Genomic DNA, 14,280 nt, shown 5'->3' on the forward strand with positions numbered 1-14,280 from the left:
CCTTTGCTTTGTCCCTTCTTTTTTTAAATAAGTGACTCTTATTCTTATCAACTTCACATTCTATCCCTTGCTTCACTGCTTCCTCCAATTCTTTCTCCATAATGAGGAGTTGCCCTTTTGATGGGGCGACTCCACTAAGAAAACCTGTTTGAGTCCATCTCAGCCCCACTTCCTCCCAAATCTTTTTAACGGGTTTGTAGTGTAATTTCCCGCCTGCTCTGTCTTTCATTCTCTGATCTAAATATTCGTTGAATTTGTGTTTGGGGACGATAGTCGTGGTCATTTTGTCGTTAAGCTATGTCTGGGTCTATTATTATCTTTGTATACTTTAGCCCGTTACTGATCGAAACCAGCGATGTATTTTTCTTCCCCTCTCTTCCCCCAGTCTCGTGTCCGACTCGCGTGGACAAAGGATTTTATTGCCGTGTATTCGATGAATTATTTTCGTTTTCCAACAATATATCAGCTATATCTCTTTGAAACAATATACGAATATATTCACGCGCTCCTGTTATAATTGGAATGACAGTTTTAGGTACTTTTAATAAAAAACATTATTGCTTTTCGCTAATTTAATTTATTAAATACTTTGGCAAAATATTTCAAAAGTTTCCTTTGGGGACAATATACTAGTAATTCAGGCGCTCCTGATATAATTGGAATGGCAATTATATGATATATAATTCGAAAGATATTATTTCTATTAACTTTTCCGATTTAATTTGAACTTTTTCCGATTAATTAAATACTTTGCCAAAACATTTCAGAAATTTCCTTTGGGGACAATATACTAGTAATTCACGCGCTTCTATAATAATTTTCAAATTGATTCTCACCCTTAGGGATTTATCAACAGCAGGAGAGGGAAAAATCCGGTCAACTCATCAGCAGAAAATAGTTGCTTCACAGCAATATATACACATCGACACGGCGGTCACTTTAGCACAGCCTCAACTAGCATATGGCTAGTTAGTAGCAATTGGTCTCGTGGAACGTTCAATCCCCCACATTGCGACAACACAACTTACACATACAATTACAACACAACTTACACATACAATATCACATTAGATTTCTCACGTAACACCTAGCTAAGTATAGCTACTGCACGACTATTTGAATTCACATTAGATTTCTCACGTAACACCTAGCTAAGTATAGCTACTGCACGACTATTTGAAAACACATTAGATTTCTCACGTAACACCTAGCTAAGTATAGCTACTGCACGACTATTTGAAAACGTATTATATTAATTATGGATTCTTCACGGTACCCCTATCTGATCGACTGTCAAATATGGCCCGACTGTGTGAATCGTTATATATTTTTATTTTTATTTTTTATGGGTCTTCACGGTAACACCTAGCTGATTTGCCAAATCTAACTACTGCCCGGCTATTTGGATCCCATCTTTTAATTATGGATTCTTCACGGTAACCCCTACCTGATCGACTGTCAAATATGGCCCGACTGTGTGAATCGTTATAAAGCTTATTCTTCACTGTACACCTACTCGATCAGCATACCGCGTAGTGCCCAGACTATGTGAATAAGTCTTTGACCTATTAATACTTAGATATCTGTACACAATGCCTTAAATTCTAAACAATTCCACATAAATTTAGCAACAATTCACTCACCACAGTACTCCTGATCATTGAATTTAGATATTGGCTATAATACAATATACAGATTTTGGTTAAACGGGCATCTGCTCACCTCTTTAGTTTCGAGCTCTTTGATCAGTTTCCTGTGTGGGTTGAATCGCGATTCTCCCTCGAAAAGGTCACCTCTCCTCTGGATAAATTTCTCCCTCTCGTCTCCTGTCCGATGGATTTTCTATTGGGCCGAATACAAATATGTTTTAACCATCCTCTGCTACCAAGTCTGTTAATAAAACGTTTACTGTTGACAGGAGAACAAGAGGAGACAATAGGACGAGGTGGATAATTTTATAATAAGGCCGTTTAATTACATGTAAAGATATCTTAGTAAAATCTTGCAGCAAGGCTCTTTCAGTCTGACTCCTAGTGAATCGTCCGGAAAAGAGGGCAGTTTCCAGAAATGTTCAGTACTATATAGACAACAAGCAAAGTAGGTAGATCTGCGAGTCCGGCCTTCCAGTTGGTCGATCTGGGTCTTGGGTAGTCCTGATCAGGCCTGGTGTCCACGTTCCATTGGTTCCTGAGAGTTCTTTGTCCTGAGGTCCAACCATGGGTTGGGTGTGTCTGTGTGATTGTCATGGGGGAGGGGAATTGTGGGTGCCGTGTATATGTCCTATGTGTCCAGCATATGTCCAAGAGAAAGAGGGGGTGTGTATGTTGTGTCAACTTATAGGTAATGTTGAGAAGTTGTTAAAACAAGTTACCAATATCTAATACAATTTCTTACATATGCAGTAAAGTGATGTCACGGTTGTGAGTTTGAGCCTCAGCAGATGCAAGTATTTTTCTTGAACCTTCTGCCTGTCTATTTCTTGTCGAGAAAAGGAGCATTGCTTCAAACCATTTAGGAGGATGTTTCATTGGTAATAGGTCTGTCATTGAGATAAAAGGTCAGAGTGAAGGTATAGCTAGGATTCAAATCCATAGTCTTCTGTAAAACCAGCTATGCCTGACAAGTCAGCAATGCAGGGTGGCAAGCCTGCTCGAATGTCCAAGCGGATGGCTGTTTGCAAAGTGAGTTCGTGCTTCGGAAGAGAAAAGATTCGCCCAACGTGGGGCTCGAACCCACGACCCTGAGATTAAGAGTCTCATGCTCTACCGACTGAGCTAGCCAGGCACTTCAACAGTGATAATTACTTGGTCTGAATATCGTATAGCTCTGTTTGAGCAAAATATGGTGATCAGTGAGAATGTTGTTAATGGATCCTGTGGTGCATTCGGTTAGCGTGTTGTACTTATACAGCAGTATGCAGTAAATTGATGTCACGGTTGTGAGTTTGAGCCTCAGCAGATGCAAGTATTTTTCTTGAACCCTCTGCCTGTCTATTTCTTGTTGAGAAAAGGAGCATTGCTTCAAACCATTTAGGAGGACGTTTCATTGGTAATAGGTATGTCATTGAGATAAAAGGTCAGAGTGAAGGTATAGCTAGGATTCAAATCCATAGTCTTCTGTAACACCAGCTATGCCTGACACGTCAGCAATGCAGGGTGGCAAGCCTGCTGGAAAGTCCAAGCGGATGGCTGTTTGCAAAGTGAGTTCGTGCTTCGGAAGAGAAAAGATTCGCCCAACTTGAACCCACGACCCTGAGATTAAGAGTCTCATGCTCTAGCGACTGATCTAGCCAGGCATCTCAACATTAATAATAACTTGGTCTGACTATCGTACAGCTCTGTTTGAGCAAAATATGGTGATCAGTGAGAGTGTTGTTAATGGATCCTGTGGTGCATTCGGTTAGCGTGTTGTACTTATACAGCAGTATGCAGTAAATTGATGTCACGGTTGTGAGTTTGAGCCTCAGCAGATGCAAGTATTTTTCTTGAACCTTCTGCCTGTCTATTTCTTGTCGAGAAAAGGAGCATTGATTCAAACCATTTAGGAGGACGTTTCATTGGTAATAGGTCTGTCATTGAGATAAAAGGTCAGAGTGAAGGTATAGCTAGGATTCAAATCCATAGTCTTCTGTAAAACCAGCTATGCCTGACACGTCAGCAATGCAGGGTGGCAAGCCTGCTCGAATGTCCAAGCGGATGGCTGTTTGCAAAGTGAGTTCGTGCTTCAGAAGAGAAAAGATTCACCCAACGTTGGGCTCGAACCCACGACCCTGAGATTAAGAGTCTCATGCTCTACCGACTGAGCTAGCCAGGCACTTCAACAGTGATAATTACTTGGTCTGAATATCGTACAGCTCTGTTTGAGCAAAATATGGTGATCAGTGAGAATGTTGTTAATGGATCCTGTGGTGCATTCGGTTAGCGTGTTGTACTTATACAGCAGTATGCAGTAAATTGATGTCACGGTTGTGAGTTTGAGCCTCAGCAGATGCAAGTATTTTTCTTGAACCCTCTGCCTGTCTATTTCTTGTTGAGAAAAGGAGCATTGCTTCAAACCATTTAGGAGGACGTTTCATTGGTAATAGGTATGTCATTGAGATAAAAGGTCAGAGTGAAGGTATAGCTAGGATTCAAATCCATAGTCTTCTGTAACACCAGCTATGCCTGACACGTCAGCAATGCAGGGTGGCAAGCCTGCTGGAAAGTCCAAGCGGATGGCTGTTTGCAACGTGAGTTCGTGCTTCGGAAGAGAAAAGATTCGCCCAACTTGGGGCTTGAACCCACGACCCTGAGATTAAGAGTCTCATGCTCTACCGACTGAGCTAGCCAGGCATCTCAACATTAATAATAACTTGGTCTGAACATCGTACAGCTCTGTTTGAGCAAAATATGGTGATCAGTGAGAGTGTTGTTAATGGATCCTGTGGTGCATTCGGTTAGCGTGTTGTACTTATACAGCAGTATGCAGTAAATTGATGTCACGGTTGTGAGTTTGAGCCTCAGCAGATGCAAGTATTTTTCTTGAACCTTCTGCCTGTCTATTTCTTGTCGAGAAAAGGAGCATTGCTTCAAACCATTTAGGAGGACGTTTCATTGGTAATAGGTATGTCATTGAGATAAAAGGTCAGAGTGAAGGTATAGCTAGGATTCAAATCCATAGTCTTCTGTAAAACCAGCTATTCCTGACAAGTCAGCAATGCAGGGTGGCAAGCCTGCTCGAATGTCCAAGCGGATGGCTGTTTGCAAAGTGAGTTCGTGCTTCGGAAGAGAAAAGATTCCCCCAACGTGGGGCTCGAACCCACGACCCTGAGATTAAGAGTCTCATGCTCTACCGACTGAGCTAGCCCACTCGAACCCACGACCCTGAGATTAAGAGTCTCATGCTCTACCGACTGAGCTAGCCAGGCACTTCAACAGTGATAATTACTTGGTCTGAATATCGTACAGCTCTGTTTGAGCAAAATATGGTGATCAGTGAGAATGTTGTTAATGGATCCTGTGGTGCATTCGGTTAGCGTGTTGTACTTATACAGCAGTATGCAGTAAATTGATGTCACGGTTGTGAGTTTGAGCCTCAGCAGATGCAAGTATTTTTCTTGAACCCTCTGCCTGTCTATTTCTTGTCGAGAAAAGGAGCATTGCTTCAAACCATTTAGGAGGACGTTTCATTGGTAATAGGTATGTCATTGAGATAAAAGGTCAGAGTGAAGGTATAGCTAGGATTCAAATCCATAGTCTTCTGTAACACCAGCTATGCCTGACACGTCAGCAATGCAGGGTGGCAAGCCTGCTCGAAAGTCCAAGCGGATGGCTGTTTGCAAAGTGAGTTCGTGCTTCGGAAGAGAAAAGTGTCACCCAACGTGGGGCTCGAACCCACGACCCTGAGATTAAGAGTCTCATGCTCTACCGACTGAGCTAGCCAGGCATATCAACATTAATAATTACTTGGTCTGAATATCGTACAGCTCTGTTTGAGCAAAATATGGTGATCAGTGAAAGTGTTGTTAATGGATCCTGTGGTGCATTCGGTTAGCGTGTTGTACTTATACAGCAGTATGCAGTAAATTGATGTCACGGTTATGAGTTTGAGCCTCAGCAGATGCAAGTATTTTTCTTGAACCTTCTGCCTGTCTATTTCTTGTCGAGAAAAGGAGCACTGCTTCAAACCATTTAGGAGGACGTTTCATTGGTAATAGGTATGTCATTGAGATAAAAGGGCAGAGTGAAGGTATAGCTAGGATTCAAATCCATAGTCTTCTGTAAAACCAGCTATGCCTGACAAGACAGCAATGCAGGGTGGCAAGCCTGCTCGAATGTCCAAGCGGATGGCTGTTTGCAAAGTGAGTTCGTGCTTCGGAAGAGAAAAGATTCGCCCAACGTGGGGCTCGAACCCACGACCCTGAGATTAAGAGTCTCATGCTCTACCGACTGAGCTAGCCAGGCACTTCAACAGTGATAATTACTTGGTCTGAATATCGTACAGCTCTGTTTGAGCAAAATATGGTGATCAGTGAGAATGTTGTTAATGGATCCTGTGGTGCATTCGGTTAGCGTGTTGTACTTATACAGCAGTATGCAGTAAATTGATGTCACGGTTGTGAGTTTGAGCCTCAGCAGATGCAAGTATTTTTCTTGAACCCTCTGCCTGTCTATTTCTTGTCGAGAAAAGGAGCATTGCTTCAAACCATTTAGGAGGACGTTTCATTGGTAATAGGTATGTCATTGAGATAAAAGGTCAGAGTGAAGGTATAGCTAGGATTCAAATCCATAGTCTTCTGTAACACCAGCTATGCCTGACACGTCAGCAATGCAGGGTGGCAAGCCTGCTCGAAAGTCCAAGCGGATGGCTGTTTGCAAAGTGAGTTCGTGCTTCGGAAGAGTAAAGTGTCACCCAACGTGGGGCTCGAACCCACGACCCTGAGATTAAGAGTCTCATGCTCTACCGACTGAGCTAGCCAGGCATATCAACATTAATAATTACTTGGTCTGAATATCGTACAGCTCTGTTTGAGCAAAATATGGTGATCAGTGAAAGTGTTGTTAATGGATCCTGTGGTGCATTCGGTTAGCGTGTTGTACTTATACAGCAGTATGCAGTAAATTGATGTCACGGTTATGAGTTTGAGCCTCAGCAGATGCAAGTATTTTTCTTGAACCTTCTGCCTGTCTATTTCTTGTCGAGAAAAGGAGCATTGCTTCAAACCATTTAGGAGGACGTTTCATTGGTAATAGGTATGTCATTGAGATAAAAGGTCAGAGAGAAGGTATAGCTAGGATTCAAATCCATAGTGTTCTGTAAAACCAGCTATGCCTGACAAGACAGCAATGCAGGGTGGCAAGCCTGCTCGAATGTCCAAGCGGATGGCTGTTTGCAAAGTGAGTTCGTGCTTCGGAAGAGAAAAGATTCACCCAACGTGGGGCTCGAACCCACGACCCTGAGATTAAGAGTCTCATGCTCTACCGACTGAGCTAGCCAGGCACCTCAACAGTGATAATTACTTGGTCTGAATATCGTACAGCTCTGTTTGAGCAAAATATGGTGATCAGTGAGAATGTTGTTAATGGATCCTGTGGTGCATTCGGTTAGCGTGTTGTACTTATACAGCAGTATGCAGTAAATTGATGTCACGGTTGTGAGTTTGAGCCTCAGCAGATGCAAGTATTTTTCTTGAACCTTCTGCCTGTCTATTTCTTGTCGAGAAAAGGAGCATTGCTTCAAACCATTTAGGAGGACGTTTCATTGGTAATAGGTCTGTCATTGAGATAAAAGGTCAGAGTGAAGGTATAGCTAGGATTCAAATCCATAGTCTTCTGTAAAACCAGCTATGCCTGACACGTCAGCAATGTAGGGTGGCAAGCCTGCTCGAAAGTCCAAGCGGATGGCTGTTTGCAAAGTGAGTTCGTGCTTCGGAAGAGAAAAGATTCGCCCAACGTGGGTCTCGAACCCACGACCCTGAGATTAAGAGTCTCATGCTCTACCGACTGAGCTAGCCAGGCATATCAACATTAATAATTACTTGGTCTGAATATCGTACAGCTCTGTTTGAGCAAAATATGGTGATCAGTGAAAGTGTTGTTAATGGATCCTGTGGTGCATTCGGTTAGCGTGTTGTACTTATACAGCAGTATGCAGTAAATTGATGTCACGGTTATGAGTTTGAGCCTCAGCAGATGCAAGTATTTTTCTTGAACCTTCTGCCTGTCTATTTCTTGTCGAGAAAAGGAGCATTGCTTCAAACCATTTAGGAGGACGTTTCATTGGTAATAGGTATGTCATTGAGATAAAAGGTCAGAGTGAAGGTATAGCTAGGATTCAAATCCATTGTGTTCTGTAAAACCAGCTATGCCTGACAAGACAGCAATGCAGGGTGGCAAGCCTGCTCGAATGTCCAAGCGGATGGCTGTTTGCAAAGTGAGTCCGTGCTTCGGAAGAGAAAAGATTCACCCAACGTGGGGCTCGAACCCACGACCCTGAGATTAAGAGTCTCATGCTCTACCGACTGAGCTAGCCAGGCACCTCAACAGTGATAATTACTTGGTCTGAATATCGTACAGCTCTGTTTGAGCAAAATATGGTGATCAGTGAGAATGTTGTTAATGGATCCTGTGGTGCATTCGGTTAGCGTGTTGTACTTATACAGCAGTATGCAGTAAATTGATGTCACGGTTGTGAGTTTGAGCCTCAGCAGATGCAAGTATTTTTCTTGAACCTTCTGCCTGTCTATTTCTTGTCGAGAAAAGGAGCATTGCTTCAAACCATTTAGGAGGACGTTTCATTGGTAATAGGTCTGTCATTGAGATAAAAGGTCAGAGTGAAGGTATAGCTAGGATTCAAATCCATAGTCTTCTGTAAAACCAGCTATGCCTGACACGTCAGCAATGCAGGGTGGCAAGCCTGCTCGAAAGTCCAAGCGGATGGCTGTTTGCAAAGTGAGTTCGTGCGTCGGAAGAGAAAAGATTCGCCCAACGTGGGGCTCGAACCCACGACCCTGAGATTAAGAGTCTCATGCTCTACCGACTGAGCTAGCCAGGCACCTCAACATTTAAAATTACTTGGTCTGAATATCGTACAGCTCTGTCTGAGCAAAATATGGTGATCAGTGAGAGTGTTGTTAATGGATCCTGTGGTGCATTCGGTTAGCGTGTTGTACTTATACAGCAGTATGCAGTAAATTGATGTCACGGTTATGAGTTTGAGCCTCAGCAGATGCAAGTATTTTTCTTGAACCTTCTGCCTGTCTATTTCTTGTCGAGAAAAGGAGCATTGCTTCAAACCATTTAGGAGGACGTTTCATTGGTAATAGGTATGTCATTGAGATAAAAGGTCAGAGTGAAGGTATAGCTAGGATTCAAATCCATAGTCTTCTGTAAAACCAGCTATGCCTGACAAGTCAGCAATGCAGGGTGGCAAGCCTGCTCGAATGTCCAAGCGGATGGCTGTTTGCAAAGTGAGTTCGTGCTTCGGAAGAGAAAAGTGTCACCCAACGTGGTGCTCGAACCCACGTCCCTGAGATTAAGAGTCTAATGCTCTACCGACTGAGCTAGCCAGGCACCTCAACAGTGATAATTACTTGGTCTGAATATCGTACAGCTCTGTTTGAGCAAAATATGGTGATCAGTGAGAATGTTGTTAATGGATCCTGTGGTGCATTCGGTTAGCGTGTTGTACTTATACAGCAGTATGCAGTAAATTGATGTCACGGTTGTGAGTTTGAGCCTCAGCAGATGCAAGTATTTTTCTTGAACCTTCTGCCTGTCTATTTCTTGTCGAGAAAAGGAGCATTGCTTCAAACCATTTAGGAGGACGTTTCATTGGTAATAGGTCTGTCATTGAGATAAAAGGTCAGAGTGAAGGTATAGCTAGGATTCAAATCCATAGTCTTCTGTAAAACCAGCTATGCCTGACAAGTCAGCAATGCAGGGTGGCAAGCCTGCTCGAATGTCCAAGCGGATGGCTGTTTGCAAAGTGAGTTCGTGCTTCGGAAGAGAAAAGATTCGCCCAACGTGGGGCTCGAACCCACGACCCTGAGATTAAGAGTCTCATGCTCTACCGACTGAGCTAGCCAGGCACTTCAACAGTGATAATTACTTGGTCTGAATATCGTACAGCTCTGTTTGAGCAAAATATGGTGATCAGTGAGAATGTTGTTAATGGATCCTGTGGTGCATTCGGTTAGCGTGTTGTACTTATACAGCAGTATGCAGTAAATTGATGTCACGGTTGTGAGTTTGAGCCTCAGCAGATGCAAGTATTTTTCTTGAACCCTCTGCCTGTCTATTTCTTGTTGAGAAAAGGAGCATTGCTTCAAACCATTTAGGAGGACGTTTCATTGGTAATAGGTCTGTCATTGAGATAAAAGGTCAGAGTGAAGGTATAGCTAGGATTCAAATCCATAGTCTTCTGTAAAACCAGCTATGCCTGACAAGTCAGCAATGCAGGGTGGCAAGCCTGCTCGAATGTCCAAGCGGATGGCTGTTTGCAAAGTGAGTTCGTGCTTCGGAAGAGAAAAGATTCACCCAACGTGGGGCTCGAACCCACGACCCTGAGATTAAGAGTCTCATGCTCTACCGACTGAGCTAGCCAGGCACTTCAACAGTGATAATTACTTGGTCTGAATATCGTACAGCTCTGTTTGAGCAAAATATGGTGATCAGTGAGAATGTTGTTAATGGATCCTGTGGTGCATTCGGTTAGCGTGTTGTACTTATACAGCAGTATGCAGTAAATTGATGTCACGGTTATGAGTTTGAGCCTCAGCAGATGCAAGTATTTTTCTTGAACCTTCTGCCTGTCTATTTCTTGTCGAGAAAAGGAGCATTGCTTCAAACCATTTAGGAGGACGTTTCATTGGTAATAGGTATGTCATTGAGATAAAAGGTCAGAGTGAAGGTATAGCTAGGATTCAAATCCATAGTCTTCTGTAAAACCAGCTATGCCTGACAAGACAGCAATGCAGGGTGGCAAGCCTGCTCGAATGTCCAAGCGGATGGCTGTTTGCAAAGTGAGTTCGTGCTTCGGAAGAGAAAAGTGTCACCCAACGTGGTGCTCGAACCCACGTCCCTGAGATTAAGAGTCTAATGCTCTACCGACTGAGCTAGCCAGGCACCTCAACAATGATAATTACTTGGTCTGAATATAGTACAGCTCTGTTTGAGCAAAATATGGTGATCAGTGAGAATGTTGTTAATGGATCCTGTGGTGCATTCGGTTAGCGTGTTGTACTTATACAGCAGTATGCAGTAAATTGATGTCACGGTTGTGAGTTTGAGCCTCAGCAGATGCAAGTATTTTTCTTGAACCTTCTGCCTGTCTATTTCTTGTCGAGAAAAGGAGCATTGCTTCAAACCATTTAGGAGGACGTTTCATTGGTAATAGGTATGTCATTGAGATAAAAGGTCAGAGTGAAGGTATAGCTAGGATTCAAATCCATAGTCTTCTGTAAAACCAGCTATGCCTGACAAGACAGCAATGCAGGGTGGCAAGCCTGCTCGAATGTCCAAGCGGATGGCTGTTTGCAAAGTGAGTTCGTGCTTCGGAAGAGAAAAGTGTCACCCAACGTGGGGCTCGAACCCACGTCCCTGAGATTAAGAGTCTCATGCTCTACCGACTGAGCTAGCCAGGCACCTCAACAGTGATAATTACTTGGTCTGAATATCGTACAGCTCTGTTTGAGCAAAATATGGTGATCAGTGAGAATGTTGTTAATGGATCCTGTGGTGCATTCGGTTAGCGTGTTGTACTTATACAGCAGTATGCAGTAAATTGATGTCACGGTTGTGAGTTTGAGCCTCAGCAGATGCAAGTATTTTTCTTGAACCTTCTGCCTGTCTATTTCTTGTCGAGAAAAGGAGCATTGCTTCAAACCATTTAGGAGGACGTTTCATTGGTAATAGGTCTGTCATTGAGATAAAAGGTCAGAGTGAAGGTATAGCTAGGATTCAAATCCATAGTCTTCTGTAAAACCAGCTATGCCTGACAAGTCAGCAATGCAGGGTGGCAAGCCTGCTCGAATGTCCAAGCGGATGGCTGTTTGCAAAGTGAGTTCGTGCTTCGGAAGAGAAAAGATTCGCCCAACGTGGGGCTCGAACCCACGACCCTGAGATTAAGAGTCTCATGCTCTACCGACTGAGCTAGCCAGGCACTTCAACAGTGATAATTACTTGGTCTGAATATCGTACAGCTCTGTTTGAGCAAAATATGGTGATCAGTGAGAATGTTGTTAATGGATCCTGTGGTGCATTCGGTTAGCGTGTTGTACTTATACAGCAGTATGCAGTAAATTGATGTCACGGTTGTGAGTTTGAGCCTCAGCAGATGCAAGTATTTTTCTTGAACCTTCTGCCTGTCTATTTCTTGTCGAGAAAAGGAGCATTGCTTCAAACCATTTAGGAGGACGTTTCATTGGTAATAGGTCTGTCATTGAGATAAAAGGTCAGAGTGAAGGTATAGCTAGGATTCAAATCCATAGTCTTCTGTAAAACCAGCTATGCCTGACAAGTCAGCAATGCAGGGTGGCAAGCCTGCTCGAATGTCCAAGCGGATGGCTGTTTGCAAAGTGAGTTCGTGCTTCGGAAGAGAAAAGATTCACCCAACGTGGGGCTCGAACCCACGACCCTGAGATTAAGAGTCTCATGCTCTACCGACTGAGCTAGCCAGGCACTTCAACAGTGATAATTACTTGGTCTGAATATCGTACAGCTCTGTTTGAGCAAAATATGGTGATCAGTGAGAATGTTGTTAATGGATCCTGTGGTGCATTCGGTTAGCGTGTTGTACTTATACAGCAGTATGCAGTAAATTGATGTCACGGTTATGAGTTTGAGCCTCAGCAGATGCAAGTATTTTTCTTGAACCTTCTGCCTGTCTATTTCTTGTCGAGAAAAGGAGCATTGCTTCAAACCATTTAGGAGGACGTTTCATTGGTAATAGGTATGTCATTGAGATAAAAGGTCAGAGTGAAGGTATAGCTAGGATTCAAATCCATAGTCTTCTGTAAAACCAGCTATGCCTGACAAGACAGCAATGCAGGGTGGCAAGCCTGCTCGAATGTCCAAGCGGATGGCTGTTTGCAAAGTGAGTTCGTGCTTCGGAAGAGAAAAGTGTCACCCAACGTGGTGCTCGAACCCACGTCCCTGAGATTAAGAGTCTAATGCTCTACCGACTGAGCTAGCCAGGCACCTCAACAGTGATAATTACTTGGTCTGAATATCGTACAGCTCTGTTTGAGCAAAATATGGTGATCAGTGAGAATGTTGTTAATGGATCCTGTGGTGCATTCGGTTAGCGTGTTGTACTTATACAGCAGTATGCAGTAAATTGATGTCACGGTTGTGAGTTTGAGCCTCAGCAGATGCAAGTATTTTTCTTGAACCTTCTGCCTGTCTATTTCTTGTCGAGAAAAGGAGCATTGCTTCAAACCATTTAGGAGGACGTTTCATTGGTAATAGGTCTGTCATTGAGATAAAAGGTCAGACTGAAGGTATAGCTAGGATTCAAATCCATAGTCTTCTGTAAAACCAGCTATGCCTGACAAGTCAGCAATGCAGGGTGGCAAGCCTGCTCGAATGTCCAAGCGGATGGCTGTTTGCAAAGTGAGTTCGTGCTTCGGAAGAGAAAAGATTCGCCCAACGTGGGGCTCGAACCCACGACCTTGAGATTAAGAGTCTCATGCTCTACCGACTGAGCTAGCCAGGCACTTCAACAGTGATAATTACTTGGTCTGAATATCGTACAGCTCTGTTTGAGCAAAATATGGTGATCAGTGAGAATGTTGTTAATGGATCCTGTGGTGCATTCGGTTAGCGTGTTGTACTTATACAGCAGTATGCAGTAAATTGATGTCACGGTTGTGAGTTTGAGCCTCAGCAGATGCAAGTATTTTTCTTGAACCCTCTGCCTGTCTATTTCTTGTTGAGAAAAGGAGCATTGCTTCAAACCATTTAGGAGGACGTTTCATTGGTAATAGGTCTGTCATTGAGATAAAAGGTCAGAGTGAAGGTATAGCTAGGATTCAAATCCATAGTCTTCTGTAAAACCAGCTATGCCTGACAAGTCAGCAATGCAGGGTGGCAAGCCTGCTCGAATGTCCAAGCGGATGGCTGTTTGCAAAGTGAGTTCGTGCTTCGGAAGAGAAAAGATTCACACAACGTGGGGCTCGAACCCACGACCCTGAGATTAAGAGTCTCATGCTCTACCGACTGAGCTAGCCAGGCACTTCAACAGTGATAATTACTTGTTCTGAATATCGTACAGCTCTGTTTGAGCAAACTATGGTGATCAGTGAGAATGTTGTTAATGGATCCTGTGGTGCATTCGGTTAGCGTGTTGTACTTATACAGCAGTATGCAGTAAATTGATGTCACGGTTGTGAGTTTGAGCCTCAGCAGATGCAAGTATTTTTCTTGAACCCTCTGCCTGTCTATTTCTTGTTGAGAAAAGGAGCATTGCTTCAAACCATTTAGGAGGACGTTTCATTGGTAATAGGTATGTCATTGAGATAAAAGGTCAGAGTGAAGGTATAGCTTGGATTCTAATCCATAGTCTTCTGTAACACCAGCTATGCCTGACACGTCAGCAATGCAGGGTGGCAAGCCTGCTCGAAAGTCCAAGCGGATGGCTGTTTGCAAAGTGAGTTCGTGCTTCGGAAGTGAAAAGATTCGCCCAACGTGGGGCTCGAACCCACGACCCTGAGATTAAGAGTCTCATGCTCTACCGACTGAGCTAGCCAGGCACTTCAACAGTGATAATTACTTGGTCTGAATATCGTATAGCTCTGTTTGA

At 43.4% G+C, this 14,280-nt stretch overlaps 15 non-coding genes across 15 annotated transcripts; all 15 read right to left on the reverse strand.

The window, feature by feature from the left end:
• Window positions 1-2,711: 2,711 nt before the first annotated feature.
• On the reverse strand, window positions 2,712-2,784 carry trnak-cuu (transfer RNA lysine (anticodon CUU)). Its single transcript has one exon. It is a non-coding gene; the product is annotated as a tRNA-Lys (tRNA).
• Window positions 2,785-5,351: 2,567 nt separating this feature from the next.
• On the reverse strand, window positions 5,352-5,424 carry trnak-cuu (transfer RNA lysine (anticodon CUU)). Its single transcript has one exon. It is a non-coding gene; the product is annotated as a tRNA-Lys (tRNA).
• Window positions 5,425-5,869: 445 nt separating this feature from the next.
• Window positions 5,870-5,942, reverse strand: trnak-cuu (transfer RNA lysine (anticodon CUU)). The gene has a single exon. It is a non-coding gene; the product is annotated as a tRNA-Lys (tRNA).
• A 445-nt stretch (window positions 5,943-6,387) lies between these two features.
• On the reverse strand, window positions 6,388-6,460 carry trnak-cuu (transfer RNA lysine (anticodon CUU)). Its single transcript has one exon. It is a non-coding gene; the product is annotated as a tRNA-Lys (tRNA).
• Window positions 6,461-6,905: 445 nt separating this feature from the next.
• Window positions 6,906-6,978, reverse strand: trnak-cuu (transfer RNA lysine (anticodon CUU)). Its single transcript has one exon. It is a non-coding gene; the product is annotated as a tRNA-Lys (tRNA).
• Window positions 6,979-7,423: 445 nt separating this feature from the next.
• Window positions 7,424-7,496, reverse strand: trnak-cuu (transfer RNA lysine (anticodon CUU)). Its single transcript has one exon. It is a non-coding gene; the product is annotated as a tRNA-Lys (tRNA).
• Window positions 7,497-7,941: 445 nt separating this feature from the next.
• trnak-cuu (transfer RNA lysine (anticodon CUU)) lies at window positions 7,942-8,014 on the reverse strand. The gene has a single exon. It is a non-coding gene; the product is annotated as a tRNA-Lys (tRNA).
• A 445-nt stretch (window positions 8,015-8,459) lies between these two features.
• On the reverse strand, window positions 8,460-8,532 carry trnak-cuu (transfer RNA lysine (anticodon CUU)). The gene has a single exon. It is a non-coding gene; the product is annotated as a tRNA-Lys (tRNA).
• A 963-nt stretch (window positions 8,533-9,495) lies between these two features.
• Window positions 9,496-9,568, reverse strand: trnak-cuu (transfer RNA lysine (anticodon CUU)). Its single transcript has one exon. It is a non-coding gene; the product is annotated as a tRNA-Lys (tRNA).
• A 445-nt stretch (window positions 9,569-10,013) lies between these two features.
• On the reverse strand, window positions 10,014-10,086 carry trnak-cuu (transfer RNA lysine (anticodon CUU)). Its single transcript has one exon. It is a non-coding gene; the product is annotated as a tRNA-Lys (tRNA).
• Window positions 10,087-11,049: 963 nt separating this feature from the next.
• Window positions 11,050-11,122, reverse strand: trnak-cuu (transfer RNA lysine (anticodon CUU)). Its single transcript has one exon. It is a non-coding gene; the product is annotated as a tRNA-Lys (tRNA).
• Window positions 11,123-11,567: 445 nt separating this feature from the next.
• Window positions 11,568-11,640, reverse strand: trnak-cuu (transfer RNA lysine (anticodon CUU)). The gene has a single exon. It is a non-coding gene; the product is annotated as a tRNA-Lys (tRNA).
• Window positions 11,641-12,085: 445 nt separating this feature from the next.
• trnak-cuu (transfer RNA lysine (anticodon CUU)) lies at window positions 12,086-12,158 on the reverse strand. The gene has a single exon. It is a non-coding gene; the product is annotated as a tRNA-Lys (tRNA).
• Window positions 12,159-13,121: 963 nt separating this feature from the next.
• trnak-cuu (transfer RNA lysine (anticodon CUU)) lies at window positions 13,122-13,194 on the reverse strand. The gene has a single exon. It is a non-coding gene; the product is annotated as a tRNA-Lys (tRNA).
• Window positions 13,195-14,157: 963 nt separating this feature from the next.
• Window positions 14,158-14,230, reverse strand: trnak-cuu (transfer RNA lysine (anticodon CUU)). Its single transcript has one exon. It is a non-coding gene; the product is annotated as a tRNA-Lys (tRNA).
• Between the last annotated feature and the right edge of the window lie 50 nt (window positions 14,231-14,280).

This window comes from Salvelinus fontinalis, unplaced genomic scaffold, assembly GCF_029448725.1.
Source record: "Salvelinus fontinalis isolate EN_2023a unplaced genomic scaffold, ASM2944872v1 scaffold_0316, whole genome shotgun sequence".
In the NCBI taxonomy this organism is placed as follows: Eukaryota; Metazoa; Chordata; class Actinopteri; order Salmoniformes; family Salmonidae; genus Salvelinus; species Salvelinus fontinalis.